Below are 15,650 nucleotides of genomic sequence, written 5' to 3'. Positions count from 1 at the left end.
TTTATGTTAATTTATTTAATGTATGTTGTACATTTTTTTTGTATACGTCAGGAATAGTTTTTATGCACGTTTAACATTTTTTAAATACATGATCAACGTTTTTTCATACACATTGTATATGTTTTGTATACCTTATTCGTATACATGGAAACCATTTTTTATTATACACACTTAATGTTTTTAAATTCTTGATTAACATTTTTCAAATACTTGATTTTTTTCAAATGCTTGATTAATATGTTTCAAATATGTGATCAACATTTTTTTTCATACACATTGTATATTGTTTGTATACATTATCTGTATCCATGAGAAACATTTTTTCTATACACATTTAACATTTTTCGAACATTGTCCTACTCTCATTCCACCGGATCAGCACGTCATTGGGCCTGGCTTATAAATGTGAGCCATGCAAAATCCAAAAAATGAGTGGAATGCCCCTCGTGTATTGAGAAGCTCTATGTGTTGTCATACACTCATTCTTTTATTTTGAACTATTTTCCTTCTCCCATTGGCTCGTTAGGGACCATGCGAGGTGGTGGAACCATTAGAAAGCTCTTTCCCTGACATCATCTACCTTCTTCCTATGAACTCTCTCTCTCTCTCTCTCTCCATGTATCCTTCTATAATCGAATTGTGAGATCCTGAGTAGTAAATCCATGTGTGTTATTAACATGTCATTCTATGGACACTCGGTACAGAACTAATTTACGAAGCATCGTCTTTTGGACACTAGGCAGAATACTCAACATGATCCTCGGTAAAATTTCAGTTCCGTCCATTTCCCCATATTGTTTGGTGAAGCGAGAGAGGATTTTGTACGGTAGCTGGCGCGAGAATTTTTTTGCTGGGAAAGGTTTGGCTGGATGCCTGAACCCAGGTATAGGTGGTCCATGATTTTCCGGCCTTTGGAGGGATTGATGGATGGAGGGCTGATGGTTCACTGATGTGTCACTATTGCAAGGAACAAGTATGTACTTTGTTGAGTTATGTTATGTTCAATAAGTAACGTTTGCTACTAGTTATTAATTAAGCAATGAATTTACAAATAAAAGGTGAGCACATAATTTTGATTAGTTCTTAGTTAGTGCGGTCAAAGGCATGTCATTTTCAGTTGGTACATGGCCCTCATTGTGGTTTCAGATCGGCTCCATGGGAGCCAAAACCTAGGCCTGCTCTCGGAGAAGGCGTTCGCGCTTCCGCTCCTGGCACAAGTGTAGGCATTGCATCTTTTTTTTGGTTTTGTTCGAATTTCTTAGAAGTTTCGTCATTGCCCATCATGGTTGTGGCGAGCAGGGCTAGATCATCCTTGCCTATGGCGGCGACGACTACATTCTCGACATTGGCATTATCCCCTTCGCTGTTGAGATTATCAACCATGTAGCAAGAAGTTGCCCGCTAAGGCTGGGAGTGGGTCGGGATGGCCGCTGGAGAACTGTTGTCGCTCTCCTCTTCCTCCACTTCACCCTCCTCGAGGACGTCGTAAAGAGATTCCACATTGAATACGAAGTGGGCAGTGGGTGGGTTGACGAAAATCAGCTCATGTGCTCCACGTGGCGTCGAGTTGTAGAGGGAGAGCTCGCCGCTTGAATCAACGATGAATTCCAACTCCCTGAAGAAGAGAAGATGGCCTGGACTGTAGGTGTCAATGCCTCAGATCTTCCTCGCCGAGTTGGGGATGAAATTCATCGCTCAAATGCAAAGATCTGGAGGTGAGGGAAGATGGCATGGTTGAAGTTAGATCCCATTTGAATCTCGTGAAAGGATCGATGTGGTTGACTAGAGGGGGGGGGTGAATAGGCAACTAACAATTTTTAACTTTTCTTTACCAAATTAAACTTTGCATCAAAGTAGGTTGTCTAGATGTGCAACTAGGTGAGCAACCTATATGACGCAATAACAACAAACAAGCAAGCAAGCAAGAGAAGTAACACTAAAGAGGTTGCACAAGTAAAGGTAAGAAATAACCAAGAGTGGATCCGGTGAAGACGAGGATGTGTTACCGAAGTTCCTTCCTTTTGAGGGGAAGTACATCTCCGTTAGAGCGGTGTGGAGGCACAATGCTCCCCAAGAAGCCACTAGGGCCACCGTATTCTCCTCACGCCCTCACACAATGCGAGATGCCATGATTCCACTATTGGTGCCCTTGAAGGCGGCGACCGGACCTTTACAAATAAGGTTGGGGCAATCTCCACAACTTAATCAGAGGCTCCCAACAATACCACGAAGCTTCACCACAATGGACTGTGGCTCCATGGTGACCTCAACAGTCTAGGGTGCTCAAACACCCAAGAGTAACAAGATCCGCTAGGGATAGGTGGGGGAATCGAAAATCTCTTGATGGAAGTGTAGATCGGGGCCTTCTCAACCACTCCCGAGCAAATCAACAAGTTTGATTGGCTAGAGAGATAGATCGGGCGAAAATGGAGCTTGGAGCATTAATGGAGCTTGAGAGGGAAGAAGTAGGTCAACGAGGAAGAAGGGGACCCCCTTTTATAGTGGGGGCAACAATCCAACCGTTGCCCCACTAAACAGCCCCGCAGAGGGCGGTAGTACCGCTTGGGTGGGCGGTACTACCGCTGATCCAGTAGTACTGACGTTCCACCTAGCGGTACTGCCGCGCAAAGGAGAGAAGCAGGGACCTGGACCCAGAGCGGTACTACCGCGGTGGTAGGGGCGGTACTACCGCTGAGAAGCGGTACTACCGCCTCTACTGCCACAACTAGTGCCGCAAAACCCGACACGAGAAAAAGAGCCCTCGAGTCGAGGCGGTAGGAATCTGGCAAGCCAGCGATAGTACAGATGCGGAGTCACCGGTGGTACTTCCGCTGCGGAGCGGTACTGCCGCTTGTGACCCCTCAGCGGTACTACCGCTGGGTAGCACGGTACTACTGCTGGGACCCAGACAAGACACACAAGTAGAGAAAAGATATCTCCATCGAAGCGGAAGGGCTCGGAGGGAGAGAAGCGGAAGTGTACGTGTTGATTCCACCCAAGAAATCCCACAACGGACCCCCCTCTTGATAGTACGGTGCCCTCTACGCAACTAGACCACCGAAAGAGAAACGAAAGAGCTACACCATCTTGAATGACACTCCGAGGGGAAGAAATCATCTCGTGCCAAGGATGAATCTCTGATATGCTCAAAGCACACGATTAGTCCACAAACACGTGGTCATCAATCACCAAAACCACATCGAGAGAGATATGCCTCAACAATCTCCCCCTTTTTGGTGGATTGATGACAACTAGGGATTTGCACAAGGAAAAGATATAAAAGTAAGAATACTTAGAACTACAAAATATAGACGGGCTTCCCCTGAATGTGTGCACCTAGTTAGTGGATCCTTTGGAATGCAAGACACACACATTCGGATCAACACTCCCCCTATATTTTATAGTCCAACAATTCTAAGCACAGGATATATGAGAGAAGGGTATAAAACAGGATAAGCATGCAACTCATAAGATACTACAGTACTGAAAGACATAAGTAATAAGGTAGCGATAGGGAGCATATGTCTCACACCATATGTCTAGAACTTAGGTCTCACTGGCACCAAACCAAACCAAGCAAAGACAACTAGAAAACACACGAGAAAACACAAGACACAAAGACACGCTCGCAACACATCAACAACCCAAATCCCTAAACTCTCCCCCCCTTTGGCATCGAGACACCAAAAGGGCAAAGAGCATTGCTACGGCTCCAGGTGATGGCAAGATGAGGATCTCGAACATCACATCTCATCGTGATCATCTGCATCTCCGTCGTTGGTCGGAAACTGCTCGGCGTCTGAATCAGTCCAAGGGCAATGCTGGTGAATCCATTCCTCCTCTTGAGTGATCTGTCCCTCAGAACCGCTGACAACGGTCGCACCCAGGTGACGCATGAGCTCCTTGTGGCGCACCCTGGCCTGCTTCTCAGCCACATGAGTCATATACTAACCATGAGACTCCATGCAGAAAAGCTTCTTAATCTTGCGTTTAAGCTTCTTTGCCCAAGAAGGTTCTGCACTAGCGGGCCCAAAGTCCTCCTCGTGATCATCAGTTTCAGCCTCACCCTCAGCCTCCATGGCAGCAGCAGCAGTAGATGGACCCCCGGGTTTAGGTGCTGGGGTGCCCCAATTGTCCTTCTTCCTCAGATGCTTGATCTCATGAGAAACCAAGTCTCCAGTTTCCAACATCACTCTGGGATAAACACGTGCCCAGGCCTTCTCAATGAGCCTCATGATGAATGGACCATATATCGGGCACTTGCGCTCAGAAACGGCAGAGAGAAGTTCAGACCACATAACATGAGAAATGTCCAGGCTCTCTCCAGTGTTTGCTTCCTTCTCATGCTGGCAGAAAAGAAGCATGTCCACGAGATAGGAGTGGACCTGATCCAGATTCCCGATGCGAGGGAAGAGAGTCTCACGGAAGACACGATGAAGAATGTCCAGAAATGTAGACAGCTCATAGGTTTCGTTCTTAGTCACTGGGTGAACCTTCACGGTGCAGTAGGGCCAAAGGGCTTGCTTGTGAGTGGATGTAGCATTGCGGTGAGGGCGAAAGCCTACTGGAGTCTCAAGCCCTTGATCTTCCACATCAAGTAACTCCATGAAGGCCTTCCACTTGACGGAAAGCAACTTGCCATTGGTCATCCAAGTCAGAGTCCTGTCGGCATCAGTTCCAAGATGAACGGTAGCAAAGAATTGAGCCACCAAATCTGCATCGAAATCCTTGTTGAACTGCATGATCCTGAGAATGTTCAGCTGAGTACACATCTGAAGGGCTTCGCCAAAGTACTCAGGGTCCTTCTCCATGGCATCAGTGTCGATGGAGCGAACATCAACATAGATATTCTTCTTGGACTTGATCACATCAAAATAGACGGCAAACTGAAAGCGGTTCCAGAACGGGCGGTTGACCAAAGTGGGATCTTGGTCCGCCTCATAGGGGTTGCGACGACGCTTTTCCCAAAACTCCTTGGCAGTCATCTCAGTCACAGTCTTTCCCTTTGGCTTGTTGGCGGATCTCTTCGACTGCTGAGGTGGTGGAGGAGCACTTGCGGATGCGCCTGCTGGTGGCGGTTGATTGCTAGAGGAACCACGTGCTGGCTCAGAGGTGCGGTAGCGCTTTGACGTTGCACACCCAGGGTTGACACGGCGGACCTGCTGCTCATGATGATCATCACCTGGAACCAAACACAAGAACACGCAAAAAACCCAGAAAGAACAAGCATAAGCCAACAAACACAACAAAAGGATCAAGGTATGGCAGGAACATGATGGAACTTGGCAGGCAGCGGTAGTACCGCGACATGCACGCGGCAGTACCGCTCCGAAGAGAGCGGTAGTACCGCTCGAAGCGGGGAAACAGCAGTTCCCTACTACCGTGGTCAGATCCGGCACTACCGGCCTGCCAAATTCAAAAATATTCCTATCAAACCTAATCTAGATAGTCTAGTTGCCTTCTCCAACCTACTCAAGCCTAGATTTAGCCAAAAATCTAGAGATGCAACCACCATTGCCCCTAAGACGCAAGATCTAAAAACGAGACAAAAGGAGAGAAGGAACGGGGGCAATACCGGCATCCATGGCAAGAGAACGAGGTGGGGATCGACTCCACCGAAGGAAATGGAGAGGGACGCCCCGGAGACGAAGATCCGCCAGAGCCCTCCCGTGGGGATGCGTGGCTGGAGAGAGGAAGAGGAACGAGGGGGCGAAGCGAATGGGTATGGGGGAGAAGAAACCTCCCCCTGCCCCGATATAACCCCCTGGTCCCGCCCCTCAGCGGTAGTACCGCGCTGGGGGGCGGTAGTACCGCTTATAAGCAGTAGTACCGCGCACCACCAGCGGTAGTACCGCCCCGCACGCCACGACAACTAAACAACACGGCTTAGCTCGAAAGAAAAACAAAAGGCAAGAAGAAGAGAGAACACACTAGCAAGAGGCCAAGACACACCTCTTAAAGAGAGGGCGGTGGCTGAGGCCACCTATGTTTGAGTCAAGAGGTATGGCGCCGCGAAGATTTTAACCTTGGGCCCATGACCAACACTCGTCTTTGAAGCACAAGAACCATCAACAATGGCTAATGTGAAAGACTTGATCAATTTATGCATAATGGGGGGAGGGAGAGTTCATTGAGAGAACAACACTCCCCCTATGTCCATGCCTACATCTAAACTAGACAACAAACTGAGTGTGGTGGGGTGTGCAAAGGTTCAAGTCACATTGCTCGAATCAATGATATTTAGCTCATGCCTTAACTCGCGAAATCTTGCTTCATCCAAGGGCTTCGTGAAAATATCTGCAAGGTTATCATGAGTGTTGACATAGTTGAGCTCGATCTCTCCTCTCCTAATGTGATCCCGGATGAAGTGATACCGAATCTCAATATGCTTCGTCTTGAAGTGTTGAACCGGATTTAGAGAGATCTTGATGGCATTTTCATTGTCACACCAAAGAGGAACTTTGTCACAAATGACACCGTAATCCTTTAAAGTTTGCCTCATCCATAAGAGTTGTGCACAACAACTACCGGCCGCTACATACTCCGCTTCGGTGGACGAGAGAGACACACAACTTTGCTTTTTAAAAGACCAACTTACCAAAGAGCAACCAAGGAATTGGCACCCTCCGGAAGTGGACTTCCTATCCACTTTGTCTCCCGCCCAATCGGAATCTGAATACCCTACAAGCTTGAAGTTTGCTCCTCTTGGGTACCATAAGCCAAAGTTTGGGGTATGAGCCAAATATCAAAAGATTCGTTTGACCACCACATAGTGGCTTTCCTTAGGTGCGGCTTGAAACCGTGCACAAATTCCCACACTCAACATGATATCCGGTCTAGATGCACAAAGGTAAAGCAAGGATCCAATCATGGAGCGATATACCTTTTGATCCACCGCTTTACCATTGGGATCTATGTCAAGTTGGCACTTGGTGGGCATTGGAGTGGAAGCCGGCTTGACATCACTTAGCTTGAATCTCTTGAGCATGTCTTGAGTGTATTTGGCTTGGTTGATGAAGGTTCCTTCTCTTCTTTGCTTCACTTCGAACCCTAGAAAGAACTTCAACTCTCCTATGGAAGACATCTCGAACTTTGAGGTCATGAGAGAGGCAAATTCCTCATTGAAAGCTTTGTTAGGGGAACCAAAGATAATATCATCAATATATAATTGGCACACAAACAACTCCCCTTTGACCTTCTTAGTAAAAAGAGTGGGGTCGATTAGCCCAACTTCAAAACCACGGTCTTGTAACAACTCGGTAAGGTGGTCATACCACGCACGTGGGGCTTGTTTAAGGCCATAGAGTGCCTTATCGAGTTGATACACATGATCGGGAAAGTAGGGATCCTCGAACCCGGGAGGTTGCTTGACATAAACCAATTCATTAATAGGACCATTAAGAAAAGCACTCTTCACATCCATTTGTTGTAACTTAAAGTTATGATGATAAGCATATGCAATCTACATGCGAATGGATTCAAGACAAGCAACGGGAGCAAAGGTTTCACCGTAGTCGATACCCTCGACTTGGGAGTAGCCTTGTGCTACCAAACGAGCCTTGTTGCAAATGATAATCCCATGGGCATCTTGCTTGTTCTTAAATATCCACTTGGTTCCAATGACATTGTGCTTCCCCGTCGGTCTTGGCACCAATCTCCACACTTTGTTGTGCTCGAAGTTGTTGAGTTCTTCATGCATGGCATTGAGCCAATCCGGATCTTTGAGCGCCTCATAGACCTGGTGGGGTTCGACACAAGAGAGAAACGCATGATGTTCACAATAGTTTGCTAATTGTCTACGAGTGCTTACCCCCTTTCTTAAGCTTCCAAGCACATTCGTCATGAGATGATCCTTGGTGGAGAGCTTGGAAGCAACCTTGGCGGCACGACGCTCCAATTCCTCCTCGGGGGTGAGACGAGGAGTGGTCACTTGATCATCGTGAGCGTCGTCTTGAGCTTGTTCTTGTTCTTGAACTTGCTCGGAGGAGAGAACTTGACCTTGGGCATCACTTGGTGTGTCAACACCGTCTTGAGCATGATCTTGCCCTTGGTCTTGTTCTTGAGGATGAGGGCCTTCACGTTGTTCTTCGGAAGCGTTTGGGCCTTGGGTTGGTGATGGCTCCACTTGAGTGGAGCATTGTCCTTCTCCTTAGGCCACAAGGGGTTCCTCAATGGGTAGGATAAAACCAACACCCATTCTTCTTATGGCTTGAGGAGGAATTTCATCACCTACATCACAAGTGCCACTTTGCTCCACTTGGGAGCCGTTATTCTCATCAAACTCCACGTTACATGTCTCCTCAATAAGTCCCGTGGATTTATTGAGGACACGGCAAGCATGAGAGTTTGTAGCATAACCAACAAATATGCCCTCATAAGCTCTAGCCTCAAATTTAGACAACCGAACACCTTTCTTGAGAATGAAACACTTACACCCGAACACCCGAAAGTACTTGAGGTTGGGCTTGTTACCAGTGGGTATCTCATATGGAGTCTTGTTCAAGACCTTGCGGAGGTAGATCCAATTGGATGCATGACACGCGATGTTGATGGCTTCGGCCCAAAAGTTGTATGGAGACTTGAACTCCGCCATCATGGTCCTTGCCGCATCCATCAATGTCCGGTTCTTCCTCTCCGTAACACCGTTTTGTTGAGGGGTGTAAGGTGCGGAATATTGATGCTTGATCCCCTCATCACTAAGAAACTCATCCAAGGTGTAGTTCTTGAACTCGGTGCCGTTGTCACTTCTTATTGTCAAGATCTTTGCATTGTGTTGACGTTGTGCTTCATTTGCAAAGTCAATGACGGTTTGTTGGGTCTCGCTCTTCCTCTTGAAGAAATACACCTAAGTGTATCTTGAGTAGTCATCCACAATCACCAAGCAATACTTCCTACCCCCAAGACTATCGAAGGATGGAGGCCCAAAGAGATCCAAGTGAAGGAGCTCCAAAGGCCTCTTTGAGTAAATGATAGTCGTGGGAGGGTGAGCCTTCTCATGTAGCTTTCCCTCGATACAAGCACTGCAAGCACGATCTTTAGCAAAACTAACATTCGTTAGTCCACGGACATGGTCCCCCTTGAGAAGACTTTGCAAAGATCTCATATTGACATGGGCTAGACGGCGATGCCAAAGCCATCCCACATCAACTTTAGCCATTAGGCATGTCACGGTCTTAGTGGGTCGCTCCAAAAAGTTAATCACATATAGACCGTTCTCGACATGCCCAACAAAGGCTACTTTAAGAGTCTTGCTCCACAAGAGGGCCACGGTATCAATATCAAAGAAAGTGGCAAAGCCCATGATTGCAAGTTGACGGACGAAAAGTAAATTGTACGCAAGGGACTCAACTAAGCATGACCTTCTCGATCGTGAGATCATGAGAGATGACTACCTTGCCAAGTCCCAATACCTTAGAAGATGAGGTGTCACCCCACTCGACATTGGTGGGCATAGATGGAATCTTGTGCACGTCCACCATCAAGTCCTTGCTTCCGGTCATATGATTTGTAGCTCTGCTATCGAGCAACCATGATCCCCCACCGGAAGTAAACACCTACAAGAGATCAATGCTTGATTTTAGGTACCCATTTTGTAATGGGTCCTTTGATGTTAGTAACAAGGGTCTTTGGAACCCAAATAGACCATTCAATATACTCATGACGAGAACCAACAAATTTGGCATAGACATGCCCATCACTAGCACGACATAACACATAAGAAGGATTAAAGTAGTCGGCTTTGATGGAAGGGGTGGCATTGCCCTTTTTGACACCGCCACCCTTCGCATTGTTCTTATTCTCCTTGGAAGCACTCTCTCCCTCCTTCACAAAGGTTTGCATGAGAGGAGGAGGTCGGTTGGTCTTGTCATTCTTCTTCTTGTTCTTGGACTCGGGCACGTACCCAACCCCTTCCTTGGCCACAACTCCCTTTTGGTTGGTCAAGAGGCCGTTGAGATTCTTCTTGCCTTGTATGCAAGTCGTAAGACCTTTCTCAAGTTGCACCTTTAGCTTAGCGTTCTCCTCAACAAGATGCACATGCTCACAACACGGGTTAGTAGCATTTGCATTATCAATTAACATCATACGAGGAAAAGTGGCTTTTTCCTTGGTTAGCTTTACTTGAAGTTGGTCATGAGACTCTTTGAGGCTAGCATGAGCACCCTTCAAGACCTTGTGAGCCTTGTCAAGTAGATCAAACTCCTCTTTGAGTCTAGCAAGATCAACCTCAAGTTCGGCCTTCTCGGAGTTTAGCGCACGAGAAACAATGAGAACATGATCAAAATATTTCTTTAACTTAGCATGATCAACGTTGTGTGACTCCTCAAGAGCCAAACGAAGACCACGCTCTTCCTCAAGAGCATTGGAAAGATTCAAGATCTCATCGGCATAGTCACGACTATGCCCTTCCATCTTAGAGATGGTATCTTCGTGAGCCTCGATCATGTCATTGGCTTCACCAAGTTGTTCCAAGAGAGCAACAAAGTGCTTCTTGGATTTACCCTTAAGTTTGCCCATAAAGGCATCAAACTCATTCACTTCCACATTAGCTCCCTCATTTTCATCAATGCTATCCGTCAAAGAAGGATGATTAATGATGGTAGTTTTGATGTTGGAGGTTACCTTGTTGGTGGCTTTAGCCATGAGGCACTTGGTGGTGATGCTCTCATTGGGTGAGTCGAAGATAGACACCCGTGGAGTCATCGCAATGGCAACTGAGGCCATGGCAACCGACTCGCCATCTTCATCATCGTCATCATCCTCATTGTACTCTTCTTGTACCACCAATGCCTTGGGAGGAGTCGTCTTGGTGAAGTTGCTCTTGTTGGGGAATGACTTGGCCTTGTCCTTTCGGATGAGCTTGCCACCATTGTCTTCCCTCTTCTCATACGGGCACTCCGCAACAAAATGACTCACATTACCACCAAGGTTGGAAAAAGCGGTAGGCGTAAGCGAGGTGGTTGGCCTTCGCCTAGTGCCTAGGCAATGCCCAAGCGCCCTAGGCGTGGCCTAGGCGGTAATATAATTTTTACTCATGGTGTCTTTGTGATTATTATATGGGTGTTGATATTAGTTTAGGGCATATAAATAAGTTGATTACCATCTACTGCCATTGGAATATAACCCGTTTTGCATATTAGTGCGGTATGTGGCATGATTTCTTACTAGGGTAGATAATTCCTTGCTTGCCCTGTCTAGACCTCCATTTATGCCCTAGGCGAGGCGTTTGGCCACTTCCTAGCGCCTAGGCATGCCTAAGCGCCTCCTAGGCACTGCCTTTTCCAACAGAGATTACCACAATTGTAGCAAGTCCTTACACGTTGCTTGCTCTTCGTGCCACTTGAGTTGCTTTTGTTAAAGTTTGGCCTTGAGTTTTTCTTACTCCAAAATTGCCTTGAAGCAAGTGCCATGTGTTCATGATATGCATACTTTGTATCTTCGGGGTTGCTCTCCTCTTCTTCCTCTTCTTCTTCTTCAACGCAGAGCTTGGCCTTCAAAGCAAGGTTGGGCTTCTTTGCCCTTTGAGAACGAAGCACTGCATTGTCGGCGGTCTTGTCCAAAATGTTCATGGCCACAAACTCATCCAACACTTTGCTTGAGGTCAAAGTGTGGAAGTCCGGCCTTTGACGAATGACGGAGGACATGGCCTTGTGGTAAGGCATCATTGCCTTGAGGAATTTGCGCTTTGTCATCCGTGTCCTTGCTCCCGTGATCTCGGAGTGAGACCGCGAGTTTGGTTACTCTCCGATAAAGCTCACGAGGTTCTTCATCTTCTTTCATTGCAAACTCATCGGCCTCATCTTGCACCACTTCATAGTTGGAGCGTTGAATGCTTGCGCTTCCCCGGTAGAGTGAGACAACACAAAGCCATGCGTCTTTGGCCAAGGCGAAGGGCCGAAGATGAGGTAGATCTTCGGGTGGAATTGCATCTTGAATGATGAAGAGAGCATTCTCATTGAATTGATTATCCACGGCTTCTCGAGGAGTGAAGTTGCTTGGATCATGTGGATAGAAACCTTCTTCAATGATTCTCCAAAGATTAGTGTTCACATGATTTAAATGATGTTTAAAGCGGTAAACCCAAGAATCAAAGTCCTCATTTTTCACAATCTTAGGGGGAGGACCGGCATGATTCAAATGAGTGGAAGGAACCGGTCCACCATAAACAAGTGGTGGTTCCACATGAGCAAAGATGCCGGTGCCATTCTTACCACTAGAAGGAGCCTTTTCACTACTAGCTTCCCCCTTATCGGAGGTAGCATCCGTCACCTTGTCGGTGGGATTACCCACTTTCAACGGTGCGGTGGATAGTTTAAGCCCTTCAAGGAATTTAGTAAACATGCTTTCAACCTCGGTCGTCATGGAGGTTTTCAATGTCTCCAAGGCCACATTGAACTCCTCACGAGAGACCGAGGTTTCCCCATCGCCCGTAGACGAGATCGGATTCACACCGAAGTGTTCCTCCACACCATCTACGGTATCAACCATACTCTTTAGACGGTAAAGTCCTTAATAAAGAGACGAGGCTCTGATACCAATTGAAAGGATCGATATGGTTGACTAGAGGAGGGTGAATAGGCAACTAACAATTTTTAACTTTTCTTCACCAAATTAAACTTTGCATCAAAGTAGGTTGTCCAGATGTGCAACTAGGTGAGCAACCTATATGATGCAATAACAACAAACAAACAAGCAAGCAAGAGAAGTAACACTAAAGAGCTTGCACAAGTAAAGGTAAGAAATAACCAAGAGTGGATCCGGTGAAGACGAGGATGTGTTACCGAAGTTCCTTCCTTTTGAGGGGAAGTACGTCTCCGTTAGAGCGGTGTGGAGGCACAATGCTCCCCAAGAAGCCACTAGGGCCACCGTATTCTCCTCACGCCCTCACACAATGCGAGATGTCGTGATTCCACTATTGGTGCCCTTGAAGGCGGCGACCGGACCTTTACAAACAAGGTTGGGGCAATCTCCACAACTTGAATCGGAGGCTCCCAACAATACCACAAAGCTTCACCACAATGGACTGTGGCTCCGTGGTGACCTCAACCGTCTAGGGTGCTCAAACACCCAAGAGTAACAAGATCCGCTAGGGATAGGTGGGGGAATCGAAAATATCTTGGTGGAAGTGTAGATCGGGGCCTTCTCAACCACTCTCGAGCAAATCAACAAATTTGATTGGCTAGAGAGATAGATCGGGCGAAAATGGAGCTTGGAGCATTAATGGAGCTTGAGAGGGAAGAGGTAGGTCAACGGGGGAAGAAGGGGACCCCCCTTTTATAGTGGGGGCAAAAATCCAACCGTTGCCCCACTAAACAGCCCCACAGAGGGCGGTAGTACCGCTTGGGTGGGCGGTAGTACCGCTTGGGTGGGCGGTACTACCGCTGATCCAGCGGTACTGCCGTTCCACCTAGCGGTGCTGCCGCACAAAGGAGAGAAGCAGGGATCTGGACCCAGAGCGGTACTACCGCGGTGGTAGGGGCGGTACTACCGCTGAGAAGCGGTACTACCGCCTCTATTGCCGCAAAACCCGACACGAGAAAAAGAGCCCTCGAGTCGAGGCGGTAGGAACATGGCAAGCCAGCGGTAGTACAGCTGCGGAGTCACCGGCGGTACTACCGCTGCGGAGCGGTACTGCCGCTTGTGACCCCTCAGCGGTACTACCGCTGGGACCCAGACAAGACACACAAGTAGAGAAAAGATCTCTCCATTGAAGCGGAAGGGCCCGGAGGGAGAGAAGCGGAAGTGTATGTGTTGATTCCACCCAAGCAATACCACAGCGGACCCCCTCTTGATAGTACGGTGCCCTCTACGCAACTAGACCACCGAAAGAGAAACGAAAGAGCTACACCGTCTTGAATGACACTCCGAGGGGAAGAAATCGTCTCGTGCTAAGGATGAATATCTGATATGCTCAAAGCACACGATTAGTCCGCAAACATGTTGTCAGCAATCACCAAAACCGCATCGAGAGAGATATGCCTCAACATCTCGGTTTTCGCAAGCACGACCTGTGCCTAGTGCACCACTGTCGGTGTTAAATCCAGCATACCCCTCGGTAGGGTGATGAGACATGCCGGAAAGCCCAGAGGGAAAACATGAGACAAATTTAGCTAGGTTAAGGCCCACTCATGCTCGTGTTGTATTGACTAGATGGGGTGCACAGAGTACAAGGATGATCTCAGCGATCACAGCTACACCGAGGGATGACGAATAATGTCTCCATCGACTGGCCCGACCTTGACTTATAGAGGATACCGAGGTCGTAGGTTTAGAGAGTACTCGTCAGTTCTAAGGCGGTCAGAAAGTCCTCCTCACATCGGACCTCCTTGTCTTGAACATCAAGTATAGTTGGCGCCTTCCTTTTAGAGGGTTCCGAGGCCAGGTTGTGGGCCTAGGCCATGCAATGGCCCAGGGGGCCTCGAGCCGACTTTCGGCGTCCTGGAATACCCCTAGTGCTGGACATCGTCAATTTTATTACCATACCGCTAGGAGTGTGAGGATGGGACCAACATATATGGGGGAGCCTCCCATTACTTTAGAAATGCTAGGAGCATGCGCGTAGAGAGAGAGAGCACGCGCATGCATTGGACCTAATTAAGCGTGTGCGCTAGCTTGAATTTTCCTGTGACTTGTGACTTTGGACACTTGGCGTGGCCTAGACTCCGTTGCGTATTATTTTTATTTTTATCTTTATTTTATTTATTTTTATTAAGCGAATCACACCTTTGCAAAAATATTATGCATGGCTGGTTTTGTTTCAACCATGTGCAGTGTATGTGTAGAGACATCGTCCTCGTTTTTATGAGAGAGTCAAAGAGTCTCTACTGTAGCCCCCTCCCCCAATAGTTTGCTAGAAAAATTGTCGATGCAACATCTCACAACAAATATGATGAAGAATGAGGTGGAACCAATAAACAAAGGGTTGCGTGATGAAGAAAAAAGCACATCAAGTCGAAGCGGTGTGTGTATACCCGACGACCATTATAGAACAGAAAAATTGTGTTTGGCTATAAGACAAGATATGGAAAATTATGACGTGGCATGCCGCGTGTTTCTGACGGCTAAGAATCATATGATAGATCGCTAAATGGGGCAAGAACTGAGAAAACTTTTCATTAAATAGGGTAAAAACTCGGAAAACCTTCCTGAATGGGTACTCTGGATCACCCGCAAACAAAAAAGAATGGGTACTCTAGATGCAATTGGGGTAATTTATGTGAAAAAGTTAAACCAATGGGTAAGAACTAGAATTGAGTCGATTCATTAATCGACAACCGAAAATGCCGGCTCCCTCCATAATGTGCATCCAGCTACAGCTAGCTGCATTTTTCTGGGCGGCTCCTTCACAAAATGGACCTATGGAGGACTGGCGGCAGCGGATGAGCTTTGTTGGAATTTAGAGTAAAAAATTACCGCGCCAGGTAGGGGTCGAACCTACGGCCTTCCGCTTAGGAAACGGACGCTCTATCCACTGAGCTACAGGCGCTGATGTGTCTAATTTTCAATGAGATGGAGAATAGAAACGATTTGGAAAGGGGCAACTGAATTTCACAAAACATGAATACCATCCATTTCGTTGGATTTAATGTTGAACTGGTAAAACAAAGCGAATATGGATTTGTTGTCACAGGGAACAAGACGTCCGAGAAGCT

General features: G+C 47.3%; 1 non-coding gene across 1 annotated transcript; it reads right to left on the bottom strand.

The window, feature by feature from the left end:
• Nucleotides 1-15,411: 15,411 nt before the first annotated feature.
• On the bottom strand, nucleotides 15,412-15,484 carry TRNAR-CCU (transfer RNA arginine (anticodon CCU)). The gene has a single exon. It is a non-coding gene; the product is annotated as a tRNA-Arg (tRNA).
• Between the last annotated feature and the right edge of the window lie 166 nt (nucleotides 15,485-15,650).

This window comes from Triticum urartu, chromosome 5A (assembly GCF_056163025.1).
Source record: "Triticum urartu cultivar PI428250 chromosome 5A, HENAU_Tu73, whole genome shotgun sequence".
NCBI classification, from domain to species: domain Eukaryota; kingdom Viridiplantae; phylum Streptophyta; class Magnoliopsida; order Poales; family Poaceae; genus Triticum; species Triticum urartu.
The sequence above is the reverse complement of the archived record's forward strand: the minus strand, read 5'-3'. Positions and strand labels throughout refer to the sequence as shown.